The sequence below is a fragment of the Ovis canadensis genome, chromosome 14, assembly GCF_042477335.2.
Source record: "Ovis canadensis isolate MfBH-ARS-UI-01 breed Bighorn chromosome 14, ARS-UI_OviCan_v2, whole genome shotgun sequence".
In the NCBI taxonomy this organism is placed as follows: domain Eukaryota; kingdom Metazoa; phylum Chordata; class Mammalia; order Artiodactyla; family Bovidae; genus Ovis; species Ovis canadensis.
The window spans coordinates 25,175,676-25,201,471 of record NC_091258.1 but is presented as its reverse complement, the minus strand read 5'-3'; the positions used below and the strand labels follow the sequence as shown (position 1 = coordinate 25,201,471).

Below are 25,796 nucleotides of genomic sequence, written 5' to 3'. Positions count from 1 at the left end.
GAGCTTTCAGCCACCCGGGCCCCTCCCACCCTTGGCTGCCCCATCCCCCCCATCCCCACTGCTCTCAGACTGTGCCCCCGCTTTCCTGGATGCCAGCACCCCAGAACCCGAAGCTTGGCCTTCTGCCTCGACAGGGGTTACAATGGCCAAGACCTGCCCTGCGGTCCTCAGGGGCCAGATGCTCCAAGAAGCTGAGCTGATGTCAAGCTTGGTGGGGGCCTCTCTGGGAAAGTGAGTCAGAGTTGGGTCCCCCAGCGGAAGGGCCAGAGCTTCCACTCCCAGCAGCATCCCTGGAGGAAGGCTGAGGGCCATGGGCAGGCTCGGGGCAGGAGGCCGGCTTCTAGGCCATGGCCGGATTTATGCTTATCACTTCTGCGGGCAGCTTGGCCTCCAGGTTTGCTCCAGGCCTCAGAGCTTTCCTGAGCTCCTGGCAGCCTCTTGTGTCCTCGTAAGATGCGCCACCCAAGGCCATGCCCTTATCTGGGGCCCAGCCCTCTCCCTGGGCCTCAGGCTCCCCAGGGAGTCGCTTCCGCCCAAACCCACAAGAACCCTTGGCAGCTCCCCTCTCAGGAGCCTGCCCACCTGGGAATTTAATGTTCGCCTCCCTCTGGGTAAAAAAAGACCCCCATCAAATTTATTCTAGAAGCACACTATCCTGCGGGGAAGCCAAGAGAGGGAGTGGGAACACAGCTCCTGACGGAGATGGAATTCTCCAGACAGAAAAGGTGGAAGTGAGTAAGTAGTTATCAGCTTCCTCAACTGCGGAACGGGGCTAAGGTGGTTCTTATCTGGGAGGGTAAGTTGTGAAGACAGACGAGGCGATAAACACACAGCTCCTAGAGGAAAAAAGGGCACAGGGTTACTCTACACTGGTCATCTTGTAACTGTTACTGCTTCAGTAATGACCTTCATAACAAGAGCAACTCTTGAGACTCCCTTGGACTGCAAGGAGATCCAACCAGTCAATCCTAAAGGCAATCAACCCTGAATATTCATTGGAAGGACTGATGCTGACGCTCCAATCATTTGGCCACCTGATGCGAAGAGCCGACCCATTGGGAAAGACCCTGATGCTGCAAAAGACAGGGCAGGAGAAGGGGACGACAGAGGATGAGATGGCTGGATGGTGTCATCGACTCAATGGATGTGTTTGAGCAAATTGCGGGAGATGGTGAAGGACAGGGAAGCCTGGCGTGCTGCAGTCCATGGGATTGCAAAGAGTCGGACACGACTGAGTGACTGAACAATAACAGTAGCGTAATAGCCACAACACACCGACATCACAGCCTCACTGTACACAGCGGCTCCCTGCTGTACACCCTCTCCTGCTCCATGGGGACGAATGAAGACCCTCAGTCTCCAGTGCGGAAACCAAGACTCCTGACTGTGAACTTGAGCCGCTGCCCACACACCCCTCCGACCCCGGCCCTCGGCTCCCACGGTTGCCTCTCAGCTCTTATATAGTTTTGCCAGGTTGGGGAGGAGGAGTTCAGAAGAAGTCCAGATCTCCCCACCCAGACATCCGTGTACATCCATGGGAGGCAAGGAGGACCTCCGGTGGACTGAGTCAGTTTCCCTGCATGTGGCTCCTGCACAGCGTGCTGCCTGGCCCCAGGCGGTGGCCCAGACGCCCAGACTCAGGTACCTCCATCATGATGGATCAAGAGAGCTGTTGCGCAGGCTGAGTTTGGATAAAGAGCACGAAGCCCATGAGGTGGATTCTTAGCCTCTAACACCCTCGGTCCAACCCCCAGGACCTTGCAGGTGGGGCATTTTTTGAAGAGAGGGTCTTTGAGGCAGTGATTAAGTCAAGGATCTTGAGGTGAGACCATCCTGGAGTGCCTGCGTGGATCCTGGATCCCACGACAGGTGTCCCGATAAGAGGAGAGGAGAGGGGGTGTGGGACAGACCCACAGGGAGAGACCACCTGAGGATGAAGGCAGAGACTAGAGTGAAGCGGCCACAAGCCAAGGACACCGGGGTCATGGCTGCTTGAAGGGCCCTCCCCCGACTTCACACCTCTTCCTTCCAGAGCTGAGCAAGGACGCCTTTCTGTCGTCATGAGCACCCCTTGCCTAGGCCCCCTGATTTTGTTACAGAAGCTCAGGCTGCTCCCAGCATGTGGCTCACGTTTGGTTAAGGGGCAGCTGTCCTCCCATCAGCAGGTACCTGTATGCCCCCACCCCTGGCCTGGCACCCAGGGCACAGCAGTGATGGAGACCTGCAAGAACTCAGGGTCTCGAGATCCTCGTCTGCCAGGAAGAGACCAGAAGCGAACCTGGGCTCCCATCACCCACCCCACTAAAAGCCTGTAGTCTTCATGCCCCCCAGAAGCGAACCAGAACCAAGCTACTGGGGCCGACGACACTGCCTCCGGGGCCTCAGTTTCCTCATCTGTAAAATGGGCTTATTAGGAGCTCTTCACCTGCAAACACCTGCACATTGGATATTATTATATCATCTGCATTAAATCATGGAGGTGGACACCACAGTTTGTTCAAGTTAGGGACACCCTGATTCCAGGCTAAGAGTCCACTGGCTTCTTCCTTACAGAGGAAAACCAGATCAGTCCCCCTGCACATGAGCCCTGAGATCCCAGAGAAGTGAGTTCAGTCAGGGCCGGCCCAGGAGCAGCCGAGTCCTCCAGCGGCCACCTCCCCCAGGCCCGGTAGGGACTTAATCCATCCCACATGCAGCCCTGGCAGGCGCTGACCTTTGCCCATTAACCCCGAGCCCCGCTGCCCCGGCGGAGAACTACCGTCTGTCCCCGATAACCTCCCCGACATAATTCAGCCCGCCTCACGCAGGCTGCAGAGATGGGCCGATAACACCGCCCGTTCTGGGGTCAAGTTAGCAGGGCACAGCTGACAGCCCTCACTGCCTGTAAAAAAACAAGAGCCGTATCACTGGCTTTAGGAAGTTACTGCCATGCTTTCTTCTCCCTAGAAACCCAGAGGAAACAGTAGAAGGCCAGCAAGGCTGGGAGGAGATGCCGTTCCCACAGACAGCGGCCGGGCCGCCCCGGAGAAGTCTCTCGCACACCCCTGAGCTACCTTTGGCTAACAAAGCGCAGTGTGGCGCTGGCCTTGGTCAGTTTTCTCAAATAAAGCTGTAACATGGGCCCAGGTTCCTAAGGGAGAGCCCCGGGGCCCAAGGCCACAGCCAGCTTCCCCAGGGACACTGTGAGGCCCTGATGCTTTTACATGAAGTCAGGTGGGCGGGCAGGTGGGTGCAACATTGCAGGGGTCCAGGAGCTCAGCAGGGCAGGGCCCCCTAGAAAGGGAGCAAGGCCTGCCCCTGAGGGCTCAGAATCAGCAGGCCTAGGTCCAAGCCCAGCCCCCACACCCAGCTGAGCATGAGCAGCCTTGGAGAAGGCACATGGCTTCTTGGCCTCAGTCTTCTCATCTGTCAAGCGGGGGTAATGGGTGGGGGTTGGAGACTGGTGCTCCTGGAAGCTCTTAGTGCAGAAGCTAATGGTTCAGTCAAGAGCGTCTCCTGCTCCTTCCAGCCTTGAGGTCGCGTCACCCCGATAGCTTCTCACTGGGTGGGCAGGCCCCATAAGCCCAGCTGGCCCCCAGGGATCAGGAGGCCTGGATCCCTGTGGATGATGCTGCTGGAGCAAGTCTCCCATCCCATCCCTGCCCGACTTCCCTATCCAGGACCCCTTCTCACCTGTGAACTCGAAGTGGGAGGGCTGTCAGCGTCCCTGCCATCACCCCAGGCAGGCTGCCAGGACTGCTACCCACACAGCAGGCGTGGTCCAGCACAGTGCCCACCTCCCATCCTGCAGGGCCCTGCGGGCAGAGGCCCTCACCCCATGGCCAAGCTCTTGAGAAACAGAGTCAGGACTTGATACCTAGATGTGGGGAGCACAGAATATATACCTAGAAATATGAACGTGGCTTTGGACTGGGTAGCAGGTCACAGCCAGGAGAACTTGATGGGAAAAGCGAGATGGCCTTGAACCGCTAACGGGAACATGGAAGTCGAGGGTGGCTGGCGAGGACTCGGGAGGGGGCGGGCATGGGGGGCCCCAGGGGAGGCAGCAGTCTGAGAGAAGACCCGTGTCCCTGAGCAGGCTATGTCCACCCCGCCCCTCGCACCCTCTGGGCCTGGGAAAGCAGCAGAGGGGAAAGGGGAGGAAGGGGGTTGCAGGAGCCCAGGTGCTGTCCAGAACCACACCAGGGAGCTCTGGGCCACGGAACCGCAGCGGCAGGAGCTGCAAGGAAGCCATGCTGGGCTCCAAAACAGAGGGAAGGGGCCGCTTTCTCTGAGCCCGCTTTGCCAGTCTGGACTGAGCAGTTTAGAGACTCGCTACTCAGAGCGGGGTCCCCGGACCAGCAGCTGCAGCATCACTGGGAAGCTCGCTGGAAATGTGGAGTCTCAGGCCCCACCCCAGGCCCTTTCAATCAGAGATTCTGAGAGGAGGCCAGCCTGCCAGCATCAACAGCGTGAGGGGTTTTCTGTTTCTATGCACATCTCCAGCTTGTTTGGAAACAGCAAAAAATACATGCACTTACAGACACATAGTAATATATGCATATATGTGCATATATATTGTATATACTTATATATAAATATAGGCATGTATAGGAATATATATAGTTATAAATCCCGTGTTCATAAGATTACTTGAAAGAGATGTTCTCTTTTACAGCAGTTGAACTTGTGAGTGGCCTTTTTAAAATATATTTATTTATGTGTATTTATATTTATTTATTTGGCTGAGCAGGTCTTGGTTGTGGCACGTGGGATTTTTTCCGTCTTTGTTTCAGCATGCAGGATCTTTAGCTGTGGCACGTGGCCTCTAGTTCCCTGATCAGCGATGGAACCTGGGCTTCCTGTATTGGAAGTGCAAAGTCTTAGCCGCTGGACCACCAGTGAAGTCCCTTGAGTGGTCCTTACAAAAATGCTAGGCAGCCATGTTATTTCTCAGCCTCTCCGTGTTCATTTAGTCTTGATGTTAAGACTGTTTCCTGAAATGTAAAATAATATACAGAAAAGTTTGTTAACTATGAGTGCACGGATCAATGAATCCTCTTAAAGTGACCGCATCGTGTACGCAGCCCCCCGCACCAGGAGAAAGAAGGTGACCTGCCGTCCCCCAACCCCCCCACAGCCCCTCCCAGGCACTGCTCCCCGCCGCAGGACCCATGATTCTTTAACAGCCTCGTTTTGGCCCTCCCACTGTATCTCATTCAAAGAAATGTATAATCAACACTCTGATTCTACCCATATGACTTGTTAGGCGATGCGGCAACATCATCTACTTACATTTATTGGCAAAGACTTCAGCCCCTGCTTTGCTGGGCGCCCTCCATCACTGTGACCTGGGGTCCCTGCTCTCACAGCCCCTCTCTCCCTCTGGCCTGTGCTCTCCGCTCCCAGAGACCCCGACCTCATTTGTTCAGGAACCACCGTCGTGGGTGGAAGAGGATGAGGGTCAAGGTTCAGATCCCATCTCCACACTCTGCAGCTGGGGGACTCAGTGTGTCACAACAGCCTCAGTTTCCTCATCTGTAAAATGGGTGTCTCGATAGGCCCTCCCTTGCAGGTGGCTGTGAAGGTCAACTCTGTGGGCTGGTGTGTTAAGTGCAGGCAGCCCAGCCCCTGTGGAGGGGACGCTGGCGCCAGCCCTAGGATTGGAGCCCCAGCTCCCTGACTGTACCATGGGCCTGGCAACAACCCCTTTTGCAGGGTCAGGGGGAAGAATGATGTCTGTGAAAGGTCTGGCATGTAGGGAAAGAGTCTTGCTGCCCCAGTGTGTTATTTATGTTATTATTATCGTCATCTACCTGGCTCAGGAGGGCTACCTCCTCAAGGCAGGTGGAGGTCACACAGAGGGCAGCCGGGGAGGTCTGGACCCCGCCCCCCCCCCCACGTTCCCCCTCCATCTGGGAGATAAAGTCTATCAGGGACCATCTGGGCCGGGACGTGTCAGTTGTAACCTCTAGGAGAGCAAATGTGTCATCAGCCAGAGGCCAGCTCCCCAGGGCTGCAGATAACCCAGAGACCCTCATGGCTGGCGCTCACCCACGGAGAAGCAGGGAGGCACCCCCCGCCCCAGACACCCCATATAGAGCCCTGCCCTCCCCTACTCTCACCTACCCACCTTCAGCTGGCCTCCTCCCGGCACCAGGAGACACACAAAGACACTCATGTAATGAGTGAGCCAGAGAGGTGCTGGGTCCGCTTGGCCACTTGGCACGTTATAAATCACCACCCTCTGATAAAGCCCAGCTTTCCTCCACCCAGGACGCTGGCCCTGGGAATTCCACCTGCCTTTTGAGATCCGCTGAGTGTGTGGCCCAGCAACCCCAAATCTAGCAACTTATTCTCCAAAGCCAGGAAGCAAGGGTGTGTGTCAAGTTATTTAAGAGGCAAAAATACAGGAGCCTTACAATAATTGTGATGATTATCATCTTGCCCGTTGTCTCAAGGGGCTAATCTGCCAACCTCCAGTTTAAAAAACGATATTGATTTGTTTTGTAATTACAAACATCATCCGAGTCTGCAGAGAAGCTAGAAGCCGGGCAGCAGGAATGTTTATGTTGCCTGGTACACCACTGCCACTGTGGATAATGCAGCCCCGCCAAGGCCCGGAGGTGACCAGGCAGGTGAACCTGGGGATTCATGAGCAGGGGGCAGAGAGAGGAGCCGGGTCTCAGACCCGCTCTGAGGACAGCCGCTGCCCATGTGACTAATGGACCTACATGCAGGCTCCAGGCCAGATAAACGCATCCCCTGGCCAGGCCATTTTTCCTCCGCTATCTCCTGTTGAGGCCACGCTAACACCCCGTCAGCTGCCTCTGATGGATGGGCTCGGGGGGCCCAGCCCACCCCTTGTGCCGACCCTCAGGGGAGCTTGGCAGAAGCAGCCTGCTAATCTTCAGGACTGGTTCTCTTTGGGGTGAACAAACCCAGACTAGAGTTTCTCATACTCTACAGACACCTAGGCACACACACACGTCCACGCACACATGTCCACACACATACACACTGCTATGCTCGGTCAGTCAGCTTATAAAGCTTGAAACTCAGCAAGCTCAGCTCCTAAGAACTTGTCTGAGTTCACAATGCCAGACACTCAGCTTCTTATTAACCCTCTGTGAGTCTATATAGGGGTTGCACTCAAGTTCCCAAGGGACTTCCCCGGTGGCTGAGACAGTTAAGAATCTGCTTGCAGTGAGACAGACCTGGGTTCAATCCCTGAGTCAGGAAGATCCCCTGGAGAAGGGAGTGGCAACCCACTCCAGTATTCTTGCCTGGAGAATCCCATGGACAGAGGAGCCTGGCGGGCTGCGGTCCTGGGGGTCGCACAGAGTCAGACACGACTGAACAACTCACATACTTTCAAGGTGCCCACAGGAGTTGGGATGAGGAGGCTAGCTGACCACCACTTCCCAGGAAAGACCACACCAGCCCGTTGTGGCCTGTCCACTTGCCTGCTGACTCAGACCCCAACGTTTCCTGGGAGAAGCCAGCCAACAGTCCCTGTGCCCCTTAATCCTCAGACAGCCAGAAACAGCAGAGCGATCCTGAAGCCTCATGCCAAACACTCCACCTTCAAGCGATAAACTTCCTGTCAAGCGAAATAGAATGAGCTGCACAGGCTCCAGTTACAAAATGGACGTGGAAGAGTCACGTGGCCACGCCAGATAAACAGTGGACTCCCCGAATGCTCCGGCCTCTCCGCGTTCCATCCATGCCCGTTGCAAACCCCACCCCTCACCCCAGCCGCCTCCGGGGAAATGACAAACACCGGATGGAACCAGTGGGACCCCGGAGGCCGGATGCCCACCGTCCAGAACTGTTTATGCTGAGGCCGTCCTGGAAGAAAAATGTGAGAATGCCTTTTCAGAACATGGTGGCGAGCGAGGCCCATCCGGGTGCCAGGGAAGCCACACAATAGGGGCGAGTGCGTAGCGGAAGGACAGGGCTAGGCACGGCCGCCCTGGGGATGGAGTGGCCCCCGCCCTCCTCTTTCGGTCCAGGTCCTACAGAAGGCGCTGGGTCCCGTTCTCCAACTGGTACTCCGTGTTGACCTCCCTCGACCCGGCAATTCGTGGGAGCCAAATCCATCGTCCCGCTGATTGGCCAGGAAAACACTGAGTTCTGGGCAATGGACCCTCAGGCAGCCCCGCGGTTCCCTTGGGAGAGTCATTTGTACAAGTCCTTGCACCAATACAAGGTACCAAAACAAGTCTGGAAGCAGGTTTTTAATTATCATTTCAGCTCAAAGGCTACTTGTTCATTCAGAGGCAGGCGAGTTTCTCCAAAAAAAAGCCCAGTTTGCCTGAGCTCTTGGCCACATCGGCTGCTCAGATGATGCTCCTCACCCTTTCGCAAGGAGGAATCTGGACGCACACAGGTCCTCAGGGATCTGCAAGAGAACCAGGCTCCTCGGCAGCATCACCCTCGCTAGTGTCCTATCTCACCAAGAACCAAATTTCTTGAGATAGCGGCCCAGAAAAAAAGCCAGTCAATCAGTGCTTATGAAAGCTCCACCAGGCACAAGGTGCTACTGGTTAAGACTCACCAATCCCAGAGCCAAGCGCTGGTTGCTCCTGGGACTGAGAAAGCTCACCTTGGATTTCCAGGAGACTAGCTTTGGGGCTCCTCAAATACCGTGTTTCAAGTAAGGGCTCTGCCTTCCTATTGCTCGTAGCTCCGTGACTGTGGCCACGTGAACTTGCCCCTCTCTGCCTGGGTCTTCTCTGCAAAATGGAGATAACAGTCATGTCTGCCCTTCGGCAGCGGCCAGTTGTGGAAGCCGAATGAGAAGATGCACGTGAAACTCCCAGCCTTGCTCTTGGCCTCACAGATCCGCTCTGGACAGTGAGGGGGTCGGGCTGTGTCTAACAGACCCCAGCTCAAAAGTCCATCTCTCTCCCTCACAGGAGTCCAAGCTCTGCTCCGCAAAGTCCACAGCGGGCTGGGGTCCTCCATCCTGCCATCCCCCGCCTCGCATGTCCTCATCCGCTGGGTCCACAAAGGGAGGGGTACGGGACCCTAGGCAGGTCCAGAACCACACCATCTCAGCCCACTGGCCAGCACTGTTCACGTGACCACATCCGGCTGCAAGGCACGCTAGAAAGTGGGGTCCCTATTTGGGACCATCATTTCCCTCGCTTGAATTTGGGAGTGCTGTTCTACAGGGAAAGGGAAGATGGATATCAGGGGCCTGCAGACAGTCTACTCAGTCTATGCGATAATAATTGTCTCCATTTTACAGTTGAAGACGCCGAGGCTCAGAGAGATAAAGGGCACCAACCCAAAACACACAGCTTCTGAGCCTCACCCAGGGGGTTTCACTGCCCCCTAAGCAGTGGTCACAGGGGCCTGTTTACTCCACACTAACTCATGAGTCTTGGTGAACAAACAGGATGGTCATCTGGGGGCAAGGGGAGGTTTGCAGGCCGGCCTCCGTATGTCACCAGGCCTCCCAGGAAGAGACCACAACTGCCCAGGGTGGCAGGGCGGCCTCAGGAATGCAGCTGCTCCAAGGTGGGAGGCGGCCCAGGAGGCCCTCTCCACATGGGCCAGTTATTTTTGGAGTCTCCAGGGATTAAGAGAGCAGAGAAGGAGCCTCTCCAGAGGAGCTGAGGGTCCTCCACCCCACTCCAGCCCAAGCGCTGTCCTCCCGAAGCCTCGCTGGGCAGCGTCCGGTGGGGCAGCAGGGGCAGGGAAGGGGCAACCCTGGACCCCTGCTCCTCTCTGAGCCGACGTGGCCGGGGGCTCATCACTTCACCCACTGGGCCCAGGGCCAGGCGCCCCACGCGCATCATTAACCCTCGAGGACTGGCATCGGCCCCACGTGGCTGCACCACCACCACGCCATCCTCAGCAAGAAATGACTGCCCAGTGACTCAGGTGGCCCCAGAGGGGCTTGGAGGCCAGGCCACCGGGCACCTGTCTACCAGCCTCATCCCACACGGAGCCACCATCTTCTTCATTGAGGTCAAGCTCAGTGGACACGCGGCTCCAGGAGCCCCTCCCTGCAAAGGCTTTTACACTGGTATTCTGGAGCCACCCTGTGAACAGGTCTCGGGAAATCAAAGAGATTCAGGTTCTGTGGCCACGCTGGGTGTTCAGCCCGGACAATTTGCGTACAGACTGTGACCCTGGCCTTCCTGGCTGTGCTTCCTATTGAGAGCCCCCAGCCCCCACCCCGCGGCCTCAGTCTTCTCATCTGTGACCTGGGGATGTGAGTGACCGTTGGGCGGGGCTGCTGGAAGAAAGCTGTCTCTTCAGTGGTGGCAGCGGTGGGCACTGGCATCTTTGTCTTGCTCTTGAGCTTTCCTTTAAGTTTGAAACAAGATCAAAGCCTAAAATAATTAAATGCACAGAAGGAGAGATGGAGGTAAATCTACAGATTAAGGCAACCTCAGCGTCACCCTTGACCCTTGAGATTTAAAGCCTGGTGCCTGCCCCCTGAGAAGCTGGTCTGGGACACAAATAACCGCAACCCAGGGAGAGGGCGGGGGCGGCTCGGCACCAGCCCTTAGCCCAGAAGGCCCTTGCGCGAGGCTGCAGAGGAGGCCTGGCTCCTTGAAACCAAACAGTGCCTGTTGCAAGACCATCACTTCCCCCCATGAGGAGACCGAAGCTCAGGGGGGCCAGGGTTATGGGTCACCCCCTCCTCGGTGGAGGCTGGGATCGCCCCGCTGTGGGCTCAGTCCTGAGCCCCTGTTCCCAGGGGAACCAAGGTGCCAGGCGGTGGTGTCTGAGCTGCCTGCCGACACTCACGGAGACCGACGTGGCCGGGGCGGGTGGGGCGGGGGCCGAGGTGCGGGACTCGCCCGAGGCGTCCATCCCAGGGGAGAGGGAGCCGAGGCCTGCATCCACCAGCCCCCACCTGTCCCAGGCTCAGGGTGCCCTTTCTGGTCTGCCTGGGGCCGGGCCTGCTCTGAAGCCTCAGGCTGACTCCAGGTACATGGGGAGGAGGCCAGCGGTTCATCAGGAGGCTGGAGGGCCAAGGGGTGGACACGGGGCAGCCCTCCGTGTGGCCGCGTGTCTGCTCCTGGCCCGCTCGCCTTTTCTGTGTCCCTCCCTTCGCCACACTCTCCTAAGTCTTAGTATCTTTAATGACAAGAAAAGAGCAACAGAAGTCATTGTGAATTCTTACAAAAACACAAGAACTGTTTGCCCCAGATTTCTCCCCAGGAGAGTCGGCTCGCAGTGGGGGGCGCCTGGGCACAGCTTCCTTCCAACCAGGTCCTGCCTCCGGCCTCACCCCCCCGCCCCACCGCCATGCCTCCCCGGACACCTGTGGCCCATCGGGTGACACATCATTGTGTATTTGAACAAGCAGCGGTGTCCATCAGCAGCCTACGGCCACCACTGCCCTGCTTTGATGACCCAGTCCTGACCAGGCCCCTTTTAGACAGAAATTTCTCACTTGCTGATGGTCAGGATCAGACTGACTCCCACATGGGAGTTTCCCTTTTTGATTCTGGGATGTTGAAATGATTAAACATCGCCTGGGGTGGGGTGCGGGGCATCCACGGTGAGTGAGGGTCTGCACCACTTGGGGGATGGGGGTCTCTGCACAGAGAAACAAGTCCCTTCTCCTCCCAGGCCCCAGCCAACCTGGGGACGCACGACAGAGAGAACGAGGCGTCAGGCCAACCCAGAGAATTCCAAACCGGCTCATGGGAAACCACTTGTGCCTTTTCCCCCGACACAGAACCAGGGTCATCCCCTGATCAGAATAAATTGAGAGCCAGTTCCCTGGAACTCTGTGTCTCAGGGGGTGGAGGCTGAACCCGAAACCCTTCAGGAACCAGTCATACCATGTGACCTTGGGCAACTGACTTAAATTCTCTGCCTTTGTTTCGTCCTCTGGGAAAAAAAAATGGAGACAATGAAATCTGCTGCTGATTTAAATTTTTAAAACACCTGATCTTGTGACTGTCATAAAATAATCGGGCAAGGCTAGCAAGTGGGGGCCATGGTGGCTGTGGTGGGGATTTGATGAGTTGCAATGTTTGGAGGACTCGGAAGTTGGACTGGCACAGAGCTCAGCCCTCAAATAGTTATTATTATCAGCACCACTGTCTCTGTGAGGCAGAGGGTGGTGTAGGAGAAAGACTACTGGCTTTGGAGACTGAGAAATCAGTGGGCTCAGCCGCTTACTGTGTGTCTTTAGGAGACTCGCTTAACCTCTCTGAGCTTAGTTCTTCATCCATACATTTGTTTTGGGGGCAAATAAGATAATGCAGCATTTTTTTAAATGTATAGCATGGATGTTTGGGTGGTAACAGATGATTCTAGGTGATCAATGGGCAGACTTTTTTATTTTAATGGTAAATGTATTTCTTTTCATGTTTATTAGGGGGAAATGCAAAATTAAGTACCAAGCCCGTCATTTTTCAGGAATCGTTACTGGGACCGAGACTGCTTTTACATATGTTTGAATGTCTTCTACAGTGAGTCTATTTATAGAAAACTATTAGTAAAAAGGACGGGGGGACCAAACACACAGCAGAAGTGGGGGAAGCCGTGCCCCGCGTAGCCCCTGGAGCGCCGGCATCCCCATGGCTGCGGCTGCCCCTCTCCGCTTCTCACCCGCACGGGGCATTGCTCCACCCTGCTGCCGAGGGAAGCCTGGAAGCTCCGGGAAGCGAGGGATGAACTCCTCACTTCCCATCCAGCACCTCAGGGGTACAGCACTGAGGGTCCCCAGGGGGCTGAGCCCCGGCTGCCCGCACGCTTCCTAATGACCTTTTCAGCATCCCTTGGCCCGTGGCCCCTTCTCCATCTTCGCTCAGCAGGGTAACATCTTCAAGTCTCTCTTCTATCTTTCCAGGACCCTTATGATCATACTGGACCTCCTCAGATAATCCAAGATGATCTCTGTCTTCTTGCCTTTTTGGTTAAATGTTTTATTGAAGTGTGCTTGATTTACCCTGTTGCTTTAACTTCTGCGTCCAGCAAAGTGACTCAGCTGCGCATGTGTGTTCTTTTTCATATTCTTTTCCATTGCGGCTTATCACAGGGTAGTGAATATAGTCTCCTATGCTCTATAGCAGGACCTTGTTTATCCACTCTGTGTGCGATGGCTCACATCTACTAACCCCAAACTCTCACTCCATGCTTCCCCCAGCTGCCGCCCCCATAGCAACCATAAGTCTAGTGTCTGTCCGTGAGTCTGTTTCTGTTTCATAAATGTGTTTATCTGTGCTGTGTTTTGGATTCCACATATAAGTGATACTGTATTTGTCGTGCTCTTTCTGACTTACTTCATTTCGTATGATAATGTCTGGGTCCATCCATGTTGTTGCAAATGGCATTGTTTCATTTTTCATGGCTGAGTGGTATTCCAGTGTATGTTTGTCCCACCTCTTCCTTATCCGTTCCTCTAGTAACAGACATCCAGGCGGTTTCCGTGCCTTAGCAACTAGAGGAGGCAATGGCACCCCACTCCTACTCTTGCCTGGAAAATCCCATGGACGGAGGAGCCTAGTGGGCTGCAGGCCATGGGGTCGCTGAGGGTCGGGCACGACAGAAGCGACTCAGCAGCAGCAGCAGCAGCAGCAATTGTAAATAGAGCTGCTGTGAGCACAGCAGTGCATGTACGCCTTCAGATTGTGGTTCTGTCTGGACGTGCGCCCGGGGGTGGGGGTGCTGGATCACATGGTAGCTCTAGTTTTAGAGTTTAGGGAACCTCCATACGGTTCTCCATAGTGGCTACGTCAATTCACATTCCCACCAAGAGTATAAGGGGGGTTCCCTTTTCTCCACACCTTTTCCAGCATTTGTTTTTTGTAGACTTTTTAATGGTGGCCATTCTGACCAGTGTGAGGTGGTACCTCATTGTAGTTTTGATTTGCATTTTTCTAATAATTAGCCATGTTGAGTATCTTCTCGTGTGTCTGTTGGCCATCTGCACGTCTTTGGGGACCATTATCCTGCCAGCCACAGGATTCCTGGATCACACTCCCTCCGAAAGCTACCTGCCCCCAAATCCTTATCTCAGGCAATGCTTCTGGGGACCCAACCCCCACCCCGAGACAAGGCACACCACCACTCAGCCTCAAGGGTCCCCCGTCTTGTGCTCTTGGGAGCCCGTGTGAGACTTCTGTGTGTGGAATTGACATCACACTCTATGACTCCCTCTCGGAGCCAAACACACCCATTGGAGGCCACTGTTCCCAGAAACCCTTGAGTTTCAGCTATAGGAATATGAAGTTTTATTTCAAAGTTACCCTGATAGCCTGTTCACCTAAAAGAAAGACCCCAAACAATATTGGCCACTTTCCCCAAACTTCTCAGAGCCCCTCTGTCTCCAGTAGCTGCAGTAGGTCCAGTAGGTTCCTGTCCTTGGCGGTCAGGCATGTATTTGGGACAGAACAGATTCCCTGCTCAGCCGAGGTGGGGAAACAATAGGAAATGGGGTCCTTGTTGTGAGAAGGGAAGATTTTTCCCCAAGCTCTGGACTTGGGAGTGGAGTCTGGTTGCCCCGTCTTTGAAACTCATCTCCTCTCCTTCTTAGCGAAGAGAAACTTCATTTCCCCAAGCCTCCATTTTCCCATCTGTGAAATGGGGTGGTAACATTCACCCAGCTCCAGGGGTGATATTCAGAGTGTCTAGCAGCTCACACAGAACAGGCATCAAACATTCCAAGCAGGGCCAGGCACAAACAACCGATATTGGAAGCCAGCACCATGAGCAGAGCACCCGCCTCGCCCACGCCAGGACTGTCGTGAGGACGTGATGAGAGCTCGGGCAATGCAGGTTGTCCTCCAGCAGTGGGGCCACGATGACCTGCCCTCATCCTACCAAGGCCATCAGGTCACATCACTGTGCTGAGGACAAGTTCCTCCGCTGGAGGCAAATTGAGCCTTTCCTAAAGCGAGTCCTGGCAACCGCAGGGAGGCCAGACCTTGCTGACCACGCCGGGATCAGGCAGCAGAGGCCGCTACACTCGAGGGAAAGCAGAGTCAGGATTGGTCCCAGCTCCACCACGTCTGGACTTTATCTTGGAAATCAGGACACGTCTCACTTAGGCTTGCCCCAAATTGCTCAATGTGAGCATCAGATCTTGGCATCGTCTGTCTGGACAGAGGGCCATGTGGAGAGGAGTCTCTGAAGCCAGGGTCCAGGGTGGGGGGTGGGGCGCGCGTGCAGGGCAGTTGCTCCCCTGCTCTGTAAAGGGCAGCTGGCTGGGCTCCGAAGCTGGGGGAGACTTGGGGACAGTGTGACCTGGAGCTCGACGAGGCCAACATCTGCAGATCCTGCCCAAGCCGCAGCCAGAGCCCAGCTGTCCTGTTCTGTCCTGTTACCTATTAGGGGACAAGAACCCTGCAGAGACCCGGCCTGGCTTTGGAAACCCAATGTGGGTGATTCCTACGCCCTGAGTCACGCTGGGAAGAAAGCCTTGGTGGGCCGCGTTGCACAGGGCGGGTTCCTGTTTCCCATTTTGTCTTTCCACATTCTCATCCTGTTTTGGGCCTGCGGCAAGGTGGGGTGGGGTATGGAGACAGGGCAGGCCCTCACCTTGGGGATCCTGGCAGGGAAACGGAACAGAGCAAAATGACAGATGGGACACGTGCCACCTCTGCTGACCTCATGGGAGTCATCCACGGGGAATGGGGAGGCAAGGAACCTCCCCAGCAGGCAGCTTGGGAGGAGGGATGGGAGCTCAGAGCCCACCCTGCAGCTCCATCCCTGAGTTCCTCAGAGAGGTCAGCCACGGAGTCACACACAGCCGCAAACAAAAGAGCAGTGCCATTTGCGTGCAGAACCCTTTACATATATTATCACATATGATTTCATTCAGTCTTCACAGTACACCCACAGCAGAAGCCAAGGCCCAGAGAGGTTATGTAAGTCGCCCAAGGACACACAGCCAGCAAGTAGTGGAGCCTGGACTTGCCATCTGGCCCATGAGATGCTAAAGCCCCCAGGGCACACAGAGTGGGTGGAGCTGTAGACGCACCGTGTGTCTTCTTTGAGGAGCTCAGTGAACAATGTGTCTCAGGCAGAGACACATCGGAAGTGCGTCAGGCAGAGGGAGCAGAGAGCGTAGTCGTTCACAGGAGATGCTGTTTGCTCAAAAGCAAGGGCTTTTTGAAGGAAATGAGATCCTGGGACCAGGAGATCCCGACGCCAGGGCCAGGCCCTCTGACCACGGAGCCCCCAGCTGAAAGCCCGTGCTCTGGTTCCCAGTCTAAGTGAATGCCGGCTGGCACCGTCCATTTCAGGGCTCAAAACATCCAACTGCCGGAGCCAAGGTCTCCACTCTGCGTGGTGCCACCTCCCATCGTGCTTGTCCGTTTGGAAATCGGGTCTCTGCTGAGGTGGTCAGTTACAAAGAAGTTATGCTAGGTGAGACTGGGCACTAAATGCATCGACTGCCATCCTGATGGGAAGGCCACATGAAGACACCACGGTGGTGGCCTGGGATGGGGGCGTGGAGAAGCCACGTGAGGATGGAGGCAGAGGTCGGGGCAATGCAGCCACAGTCAAGTGACACCTGGGAGAGCCGGCAGCCTTGCAAAGCTGCAAGCCAGGCCAGGAGGGCCTCCTCCTAGAGCCATCAGAGCTGCCCTGCGACACAGATTGCAGACTCCTGGCCTCGGCTTGTGACCGCAGCCTGAGCACAAGGTGAACTGGAGGCGTTAACACCCCTCAGAGCAGCCCGCAGCCAATAGCACGTGAGAGCCCATGAGTAGATACAGGCGCCTCACCCCCTCGGTGGGACGGCCCACTTCCCAGCGCTTCAGTGGGAAGCATCTTCACTGCTCGCTCTTATTGGTGAGAGCTAGTCACGTGACCCCTGTGGTGCAGAGAAGTCTGGGAAATGTAGTCCCTGGCCAGGCATGCCGCCTAAGGAGCTCTAGGGAAAGGGGGGCAGTTTTTGGAAGAGGATGATTAGCCATGGATGCATAATAAGTATTTGCTTGATTAATTAACTAGTGTATTAACTAATGAGTGAGCAAACAAACCACTTGGAAAAGCTATTTCATAAATGGAGGCTGGACACTGAACTGTCTTGTGTGTGCCTGCTAAGTCACTGCAGTCGTGTCTGACTCTTCGCAACCCCGCCAGGCTCCTCTGTCCATGGGGTCCTCCAAGCAAGGATACCGCAGAGGGATGCCACGCCTTGCTGAGCTGCCTCGAGGACCCTCAAATCAAACATTCTGGGCCACAGATCTGGAAGAGAGCCTGACGTGGGCCCCGTCAGCCCCATGCCTCCTTCCCTCCCTATACCCCTATACCTCCCTATACCAGGTGCTTCACCCACTTGTGGGGCCTTCCAGGGGTCCTAGGGGCCGGCCCGCCTGCCGCTGCCTTTCCCATGCGGAGAAGTAGGCCCAGGGTGGCGTGGGGACAGGCCAGGGTCACGAGGAGAGTTTCTCAGTGAGGAGCCAGGCCCCTGGCTGCCTGACCCCAGGCCAGTGCCTGGGCCACTCAATAGCCGCTGGACCCTCATTGTTCAGCTAATTACTGCAAGTCCAGGCCTGTGCAGCGTCTGTGTGGGGACGCTGTGTAAACATTTCCTCTTAGGCAGAGCAGGAAATGAAGGGATGATGAGGTCAAGTGACTTAACTGGGCCCCTGCCGCCCTGCCCATCATCCCGGCCCCCACCCGAGCCTGCCTGCGGCCCTTCCCAGGGCTTCTGAGTCAGGTCAGAAGGACGGCCAGGGGGCTGTGGGCCCTCCATCACCTCCTGCGCCTGGACCAGGGAACCCTGGGGTTGAACCCTACCCTGTACTTCCTGGCTGGGTGCTCTTGGGAAAGTTGCTCAACCTCTCTGAGCTCTCATTTCCTTCTCTGCCAAGTCCCTTCCTCCCTCATGGAGTTGTGAGGATCGAATGACAACATGCGGGCAAAGCATTTGGCACAGGTCCTGACAGTGGGTTCTCACTCTTTCCCTAATTTCTAAGTTCTTTTGAAAGATTAGTCACTGAACTACACACTTGAAAATAATTGTGCAAATTTCACTATAAATGTGAAACTTATATTTATATTTCATTTCAAATACATGTGAATTCACCCCAATTTTAAAAGATTATGTTTTAGATTTTTTTCTCCACTGTCCCCCATCACATGCATACTTACACACACTCAAAACTCACATATCCGCATGTTCTCTCTCTCTCTCTCTCTCTCTTTCTCACACACACACACACACTAAATTGTTATCACTTTGGGAACTCACAACACCCATGCAGAGGTATACACCCGTCCTACAGATGGGTAAACTGAGGCTCAGAGAAACAAGCCACTAGAGGTCACCATTAGTGGCAGGACCAAGAGCCAGCCTCAGTTCCACTCCAAAGCTGGAAATAAACACTGACTGCAGATCCACCCATGTCCGCCCCGAGTCTCACACAATCCAGGCATTTATGAAGTGCCTCCAAGGCCTGCCCTATCCCAGGCACTGGGCTTGGAGCCTTCCCCTCCCTATGGACTTTTGTGCTCAAAGGAACTTCAAGATGAGTCAATCTGGCACCCCATTTACAGAAAAGTAAACAGACCAGAGAGGTTAAGTGACTAGCCCAAGGTCACACAGCTAATTAGTACCAGACCAGACACACAGCTGAGGCTTCCTGTTCCCCCACCCTCTCCCTCGCCAGGGCAGCCCCTGGCCTTGCTGCAGACATCTCCTGGGGAATTCTGCTCCAAAGACAGAGCCCTGCGGCTGTGACGCAGGCAAGCAGGCCGGCCGGCAATGATGGGCTGCAGCAGACCCGATGGACTCTGAGAAGTTTGAGATAACAAGCTCCACTCCTGGGCTCCTCAGAATCTAAGAGCCATGCCACAGGTCTCTGTGTGTCCTGAAAAGAGAAGAGTCACTTTGAAGCTTAGGAGGAGACAGTTTCCCAAGTGCCTGTGTATCAGATCAAGTCATTCTCCCCCCCATGTGGACTGTGGGATTTTTGAAAAAAATATTTCCCATTAAACTTAAAAATAAGTTCAAAGAGGAAAAAAAGAAACAAGCCCTTCTTAGCAAGGCAGGGATCTCAAGCTGTCAGGAATTGGCTGCCCTCTGCTGGACAAAAGGGGCACAGCCACTTCATAATCAGCCCTTCGACACCCCTATTAGCCTGGATCTGACGTAAGGGTAGCCGCTTGTCACTCGTGGGCTTGCATTCTCTCCATAGCTAGCAGCCACTCAGAGATCGGAAAGGCGTTCAGCGCATGATCTGTGCTGCTCACTCACTCATCCGTTCACCCGGCCACACATTTTGATTGACCGGCTACCGTCTGTTGAGCCACATCCTGGGACGTTCTACAGAGCAAACGCATTCCAGAGGGGACCACAGGTGACAAGCATATTAAAACCTAACAGACAAAGCAAACTAACAACAGGAAAAAAAAAGCCGAGTGGATGTAAATGCTGTGACATCAAATCACAGAAGCAAGTAAGGGGCTGTGGGGGCCTCACGGAGCACAGACGGAATGCAGCGAGGAGCGGAGTCACTGGGGGGACAGCAGGCCCGGCAGAGGGAACAGCCAGGGCGAAGGCGGGGCAGACAGAGCGCGTCTGCCTGGTCAGAGGAGAGCAAGCGCCGGCCAGCCAGCTGGATGAAGGGATGGAGAAGAGGGCGGGGACGCAGCGGATGGGGCCGTTGCCCACAGCCCCCCTGACGTCTGAATCAGAGTGGTGCAAAGTTATGTCCTCTGTCCAGACCATGGACAAAGGAAGCAGGGACTCTTTGCACTAGGGGGACCCCCGAGGACTGTTCCTTGGAGGAGCTTGGGGGTGAGAGCAGGGCTGCACATGTCTCCTCCAGCGGGGAGTCCCAGGGCCTCCCGCTCGGGAATGAGACAAACCTGGGAAAGAACCTGAGATGTAGCCTTCCCCCTATTCATGGGGAAGCAGTGGGGGGTGGGGGAACACTGCTCGTGTTAGGAAGAGCCAGCTAGATTCTAAACCTCAGCACAGGATGGATTGGGGCTGGTTTCCCTGTGGTCTGCGTCCTGCCACTCTCCCCCAGGGCACCCAGAGGCTGCTGAGCGGTGGAGTGGGGAGGGCCTCAGGCCCGCCCGCGTGCTGAGCACAGGCATTGGCATCCCACGCTCGGCTTCCTCTCAGGAAGGGGCCCGCCTCCCTCCAGCTCGGGTCATGATGACTGATGGAGGGCCGCTGACCCCTGGCCCCAGGGTCAGGCACCCACGTGTACCCACGGCCAGGCAGCACACAAGCGGCCTGCAGGAGGGCACCTGGTCCCTGTGAGTGGTGGCAGGGAGGGCAAGGCTCCGCCCCTTTCCTTCCCCCTCCCCAGAGCTGCCTTCCCTTGAGGCCAAGGAGAGTGGCACCGGGCAGGGGCATCCACATAGCCGAGGCCAGAGGGAAATTCAGAGTCTCAGGCCCACCCACCCCCTGCACGTGCTCACCCTCGTGGTCCCAGTGCACTGGGCAGGCGAGACCAGCCTGTGCCCTGCCAGCCTCTCCTGGCTCCTGTATCGTCCTCACTGAAGGCTCCACGCATCCCATGAGGGTCAGCTCTGGGCGATGCCGGGTGCGCATCCTGGGACAGCCCCGGACCGGCCCTCCATCCACCCTGCTGAGCCCGGATACTCCAGCGCCAGGGCCCCTGGCCTGCCCTCCCACCGCCACCAGCACCCAGGCCTTCCGGGCAGCCCCAGAAGGCAGCGGTGCAGCCACGCCAGCTCACAGCCACCAGGGCTTCCCAGCAGGCCCGAGGGGAAAGCGCTCCTCAAGCACTGACACGTGAATGTCTGGAAGGAAGAGGTGCCAGCTACGCCGGGACGCCCTGGGTCCACCACCTTGGGGTCCAGGCAGCCCCAGGGCCAGCCCAGCACAAGGGCACTCACCAGGCGGCTGAAAGGTTGTGGGAACAAGGTGTGGCCGTGACACGCGGGGTATGTGAGGGCCCGGCTGAAATCGTGTGCTGGCTTTGGGACCCCTGAGGTGCAGCCCGGGGACTCCAGGGCAAGAAGCCGGCAGTCAGCCCCCGGCCAGGCCTGTGGTCAACCAGTAACTCAGGTGGAGACTGCTCCCGCGGGCTGAGCCCTCAGAGCGTGCAGACACTTGCCTTGAGGGTTATCTGCCCTCAGACGAGTCTTTCAAATGTTCATTATGAAGTTTTTCAAATTGAGAAAATGAGTAATGAAAGTGAATGGTTCCCATATATCCACAACTTCAACTCAACAATTACAATCTTTTTGCCTAAGCCTCTTCTCATCTGAGAGTTGGAGAGGTGTGTTGAACCATTTTAGATTGTCTGGCGGACAGCAGGACCCTTCCACCCTAAATACTGCAGCACGCGTCGCCAGAAAGCCATCCTTCCACATGCTCACCATGCCATCTGCTCACCTAGCAAAGCTAGCATCCATCTCCTAACACCGTCAGATACCCGGCCCACTTCCAGATTTCACCCAGTTGCCTCCAGCATGTCCTTCAGGGCTGGCTTTTCAACCAGGACCCAGTTGAGAATGACAAGCCGTGATTGGCAGTTCCAACATCTTGTGACTCTGGATTGGTGTCCCCCACTCACCCCAATATTACCCTGCCGCGGACTGTCGAGCTCTGCCATGTGACTCACCCTCTGGAGCCCCGGCGGGGTCAGGCTGAGGCTGGCTATCGCAAAAATTGCTGCTGGCCTGGCTTCTTCTTTCTTTCTGATTGCTTCACCCCTTCCTGGTTTCTTCCAGAGTCTGTTTCTAGCAAATCCGATATATGACAGTCAGTTGATTACTTTCCCGATTAGCATGCTTAGAAATCTTATAAATCAATGCAGCTGCTCCCCAGGGAGAAATAATTCATATTTACATAAATGTGCATACAGTTCTGGGTCCCCTAGAAGTCTACTGCGCCTGCCTTGAGACCCTGAGCCCCAGGTGAAGATCTGCTGCCCATGTGTGTGTTTGCGTGAGTGTGTGAGAGTGTGTGTGTGTGTGTGTGTGTGTGTGTGTCCAGTGGAGGGGGATGGGCAGGACAGGAGCCTGTATTTGGATATCAGCCACCCACCAGCAGGTTGAGTGGCCTTGGGCAATTGTTTTCCCTTCTCTCAGCTCAGTTTCCTCGCTGCAGAAGTGGGTATAACACCACCGCAGTCTCAGATTCTCGTGGTGACCCGTTATAATAATCCATATAAAGCCCTTAGCACAGTGCCTGAACTCCTGGCAAGAACAGTATAAATGCTGACACTGTCATTGTTGTTACTCCAATGTTAGCTGCTCACGTCAGTACTGACTTGCTTGTTATTAGGATAATTAAATATGCCGAACCACTTGGTGGCGGTTCAGGCCCTCAGTCGTGTCCAACTCTTGCGACCCCATGAACTGTAGCCCACCAGGCTCCTCTGTCCCTGGGATTCTCCAGGCAAGAATACTGGAGTGGGTTGCCATTTCCTTCTCCAGGGGATCTCCCTGACCCAGGAATCCAACCCGAGTCTCCTGCAGTGCAGGCAGATTCTTCACCTACTGTCTGAGCTATTGAGGGAAGCCTAACCACTGAGAGGCCATTTCGAAAGGTCTGACTCACTCCCAGGATCCAGGTCTTTGAAATTATATGTAGTAGCTACTTTCTACCTTCGATCTCGATTAAATCTGAAGACGGGTCTGTGAGGGGTGATGCTCCCAGCCAAGGACTCCTGGGTGCAGAGCAGGGGGCAGGGGTCCTGGCCCAGGTCGCGCACTAGCAGGACTGACGTGGGCTGGTTCGGGGCCTGCCATGACCAGGAAGACCCCCAGGTGGCACTTCTAGCGAGTGCTGTTTCTCTGGAAAGACTCCTGGAGGACCGGAAATCTGGACCTGTTGTCTTAACCGCCACGTCTTCTGCTGTTCATCAACCTTGGAAACCAGCTGCGAAAACTCCGTTTCCGCCTCGCGGGTTCCCAGGAGCTGGGGAAAGTGCAGTGCTGTCAGTGGTTCGCAGCCTTCACCCTTTCCTCTCCTTTCCAATTCAGGAACTGAGTCTAGTTCCTTTCTCCGCAAACAGGGGTGAGAGAGGAAGCAGTTTCTGCCCACCGCAGCCTGTGCAGGCGGAGACGTGGGTGGGCTGCTGATTTCCTGCCTGCCCTTTGCCCCCTGACTCTCCCCCCGACCCCACCCAGCCCATCCTTCCTAAAGAACGGGCTGCCTCCAGCCACAAATTCCTGCCGTTCCTGCCAGGCAGCCCACCTGGATTTCAACCACTCACCAGACAAGAACTGTGGTGCTGGAGAAGACTCTTGAGAGTTCTTTGGACTCAGGGAGATCAAACCAGTCAGTCCTAAAGGAAATCAGTCCTGAATATTCATTGGAAGGACTGATGCTGAAGCTGAAGCTCCAATATACTTTGGCCACCTGATTCGAAGAGCCGACTCATTGGGAAAAAACCCTGTTGCAGGGAAAGATTGAGGGCAGGAAAAGAGGATGGCAGAGGGTGAGATGGTTGGATGCATCGCCGACTCAATGGACATGAGTTTGAGCAAGCTCTGGGAGATGGTGAAGGACAGGGAAGCCTGGCATGCTGCAGTCCACAGGGTCGCAAAGAGTCAGACAGGACCGAGCGACTAAGCAACAACTAGACAAGAATAGGCAAGGATGGCCAAGGTTGGCAGAGGGATCTCCGTTGAGATAAAAGGGTGAGCTTCCTTCACCAATAACACAGCCATCTCTCCATCCCCTCCAGGCAGCCACCAACCACACTGGGGTCCCCACTGCTCAGTGGAGAAATACCTGGAGCAGAACAAAGGAACCAAGCCACCCACAGTGGCATCAGTAAAACCAGAATGATACTACTGTGATGGACTTACTGGACCAGGCTCTCCTCTTGCGTCCCACCACCTAGAATCTAGTCTAAGACCTTGCCTCGTCCAATGCTCGCATCGCCAAGAAGCTGACGTCCAGCTCGCCTGCTTCCAGGAGTGGGGAGCTCATTCCTTTCCAGGGCTGGGAAGTTCATTCCCCATGATGAGATGAAGCTGGCCTCCTGCCTCCTCCTCCATGGAACCTTTAGAGCCAGCCCCACAATCGAGCCTCGTTACAGCCCGAGAGGCACTTGAATACAGCTGGCATCAGCTGAATACAGCTGAACACAACACCCTTTAGTTCCTTTACCCTTTCTCTGGTTTCATCACCATCAGAACCCCTCTCCCTGGACACAGCCGCCAACACTGACTGAAGGCGTCCTTCATGCCAGGACCTGGGACATCCTCTGAGTCTGCACAACAAGACGGCCACACTGACACTATTCTCATCCCTGTGCCGCAGATGACTTAGGGATCTTCCAGAGCATCTGTAAAAGACCTGTGAGCGTGAAAAGATGGAGTGAACGTCTTACGAACTGATGTGGAATGTTCTTCTGAACATGACGTACATCTGGCATGTCTGCCTAGAGAGCTTTACAACTCACGTCCATCGAGTCAGCGATGCCATCCAACCGTCTCATCCTCTGTTGTCCCCTTCTCCTCCTGCCTTCAATCTTTCCCAGCATCAGGGTCTTTACCAATAAGTCGACTCTTTGCATCAGGTGGCCAAAGTATTAGAGCTTCAGCTTTAGCATCAGTCCTTCCAATGAATATTCAGCGTTGATCTCCTTTAGGATAAGTTGTAAAGATCTTTGCTGCTGTTGCTGAGTCGCTTCAGTCGTGTCTGACTCTTTGCGACCCCATAGACGGAAGCCCAGCAGGCTCCCCCCCACCCCGCCCCGTCCCTGGGATTCTCCAGGCAAGAACACTGGAGTGGGTTGCCATTTCCTTCTCCAATGCATGGAAGTGAAAAGTGAAAGTGAAGTCGCTCAGTCGCATCCAACTCTTAGCGACCCGTAGACTGCAGCCCACCAGGCTCCTCCATTCATTGGATTCTCCAGGCAAGAGTACTGAAGTAGGGTGCCATTGCCTTCGGGAGGGGCTTTAGGGAATGGAGGGGAGAGGTCCTTTTGACCCTCTGTCCTTTTTCACTGTTTGAAATTAGTTTTACCCTATATAATTATCGCCTCCTTGAAATGGTTTTCCAAATAGAAAAATAGGAACCCCAGGAGTGGGAAGACCATGGAATAGTCTTCTGTCCCCTGCAGGGAGATGGGGTTGGGGGTGGTCTAATATCTGTTTGAAAGGAGAGGAGAGGAAAGAGGATCGCCTTTGGGAAAACGTTAGCCAAATTTGATCACATAGCAGGCATCACGTGTTGGGCAGGGAGAACACTGGGATGAGCCAGAAAAGGGCCGGAGATCTGTTGTGCAGATCTTCCCGCTTGGCCAGCGCGGTGGAGATACAGTAGACCCCTGACTTACCGAAACCATACCCTTTCCCGCTGACCACAGCAGCCATCGCTCAGACACCAGCAGGAGAAGATGAGGGAAGTTTCCAACTGGAGATGGCGCTCGGGCCCTTAGCCACCAGCTCCACCCCCGGCCCAGGCAAGGTCCCTGGGCAGTGCCCGGACCAGTACTGCGGGAATGACCTGGACCAGGTGGTGTTTGCTAGGGAGTGTGGCTCCGGGCCTGGCCTGCCTCCCAGCCCTGCCAAGCAGAGGGGCCTCCCACCCGTGGGCCTCCCTGAGAGAAAAGCTCCCAGCAGCTCAAATATTTCTCCCCGCAGGTGCCAGATCCCTCCCCCGCACACCTCCACCCACAGGCCCTCTAGAACAGACCCTGCAGGCTTTCACCAGTCCTTGTCTCAGAGAGACCTCAGGTGGGGAGCCAAGAGGAAAAAGGCTGAGTGGGTCCTGAAATTCATCGTCAAGGACATCTCACACACTGATAGGGTGTTGGGCTGCAGGACTGGCCCCCATCCACTGCCTTAATCTCCTGCTCTGAACTCAACCAGGGAAACCATTTGATGAGCAAAAAGACATAGCTCTGAGGATGTTTAGCTCAGCATGGTTGTGA

The 25,796-nt window shown here is 55.4% G+C and overlaps 2 long non-coding RNA genes across 4 annotated transcripts in view; one reads left to right on the top strand and one right to left on the bottom strand.

Moving 5' to 3' along the window:
- LOC138419720 (uncharacterized) overlaps nucleotides 1-25,796 on the top strand; it is a 386,183-nt gene that overhangs the window by 335,696 nt on the left and 24,691 nt on the right. The gene's annotated exons all lie outside the window — the stretch shown is intronic.
- Nucleotides 17,947-23,994, bottom strand: LOC138419706 (uncharacterized). 3 transcript variants are annotated; one of them, XR_011249035.1, is made up of 5 exons: nucleotides 23,777-23,994; nucleotides 23,124-23,303; nucleotides 22,513-22,825; nucleotides 21,525-21,642; nucleotides 17,947-18,788 (listed from the first exon to the last, which is right to left on the bottom strand). It is a non-coding gene; the product is annotated as an uncharacterized lncRNA (long non-coding RNA). The 3 variants fall into 3 exon arrangements; XR_011249034.1 differs by having other exon boundaries at nucleotides 23,722-23,974; XR_011249036.1 differs by lacking the exon at nucleotides 22,513-22,825 and having other exon boundaries at nucleotides 23,722-23,964.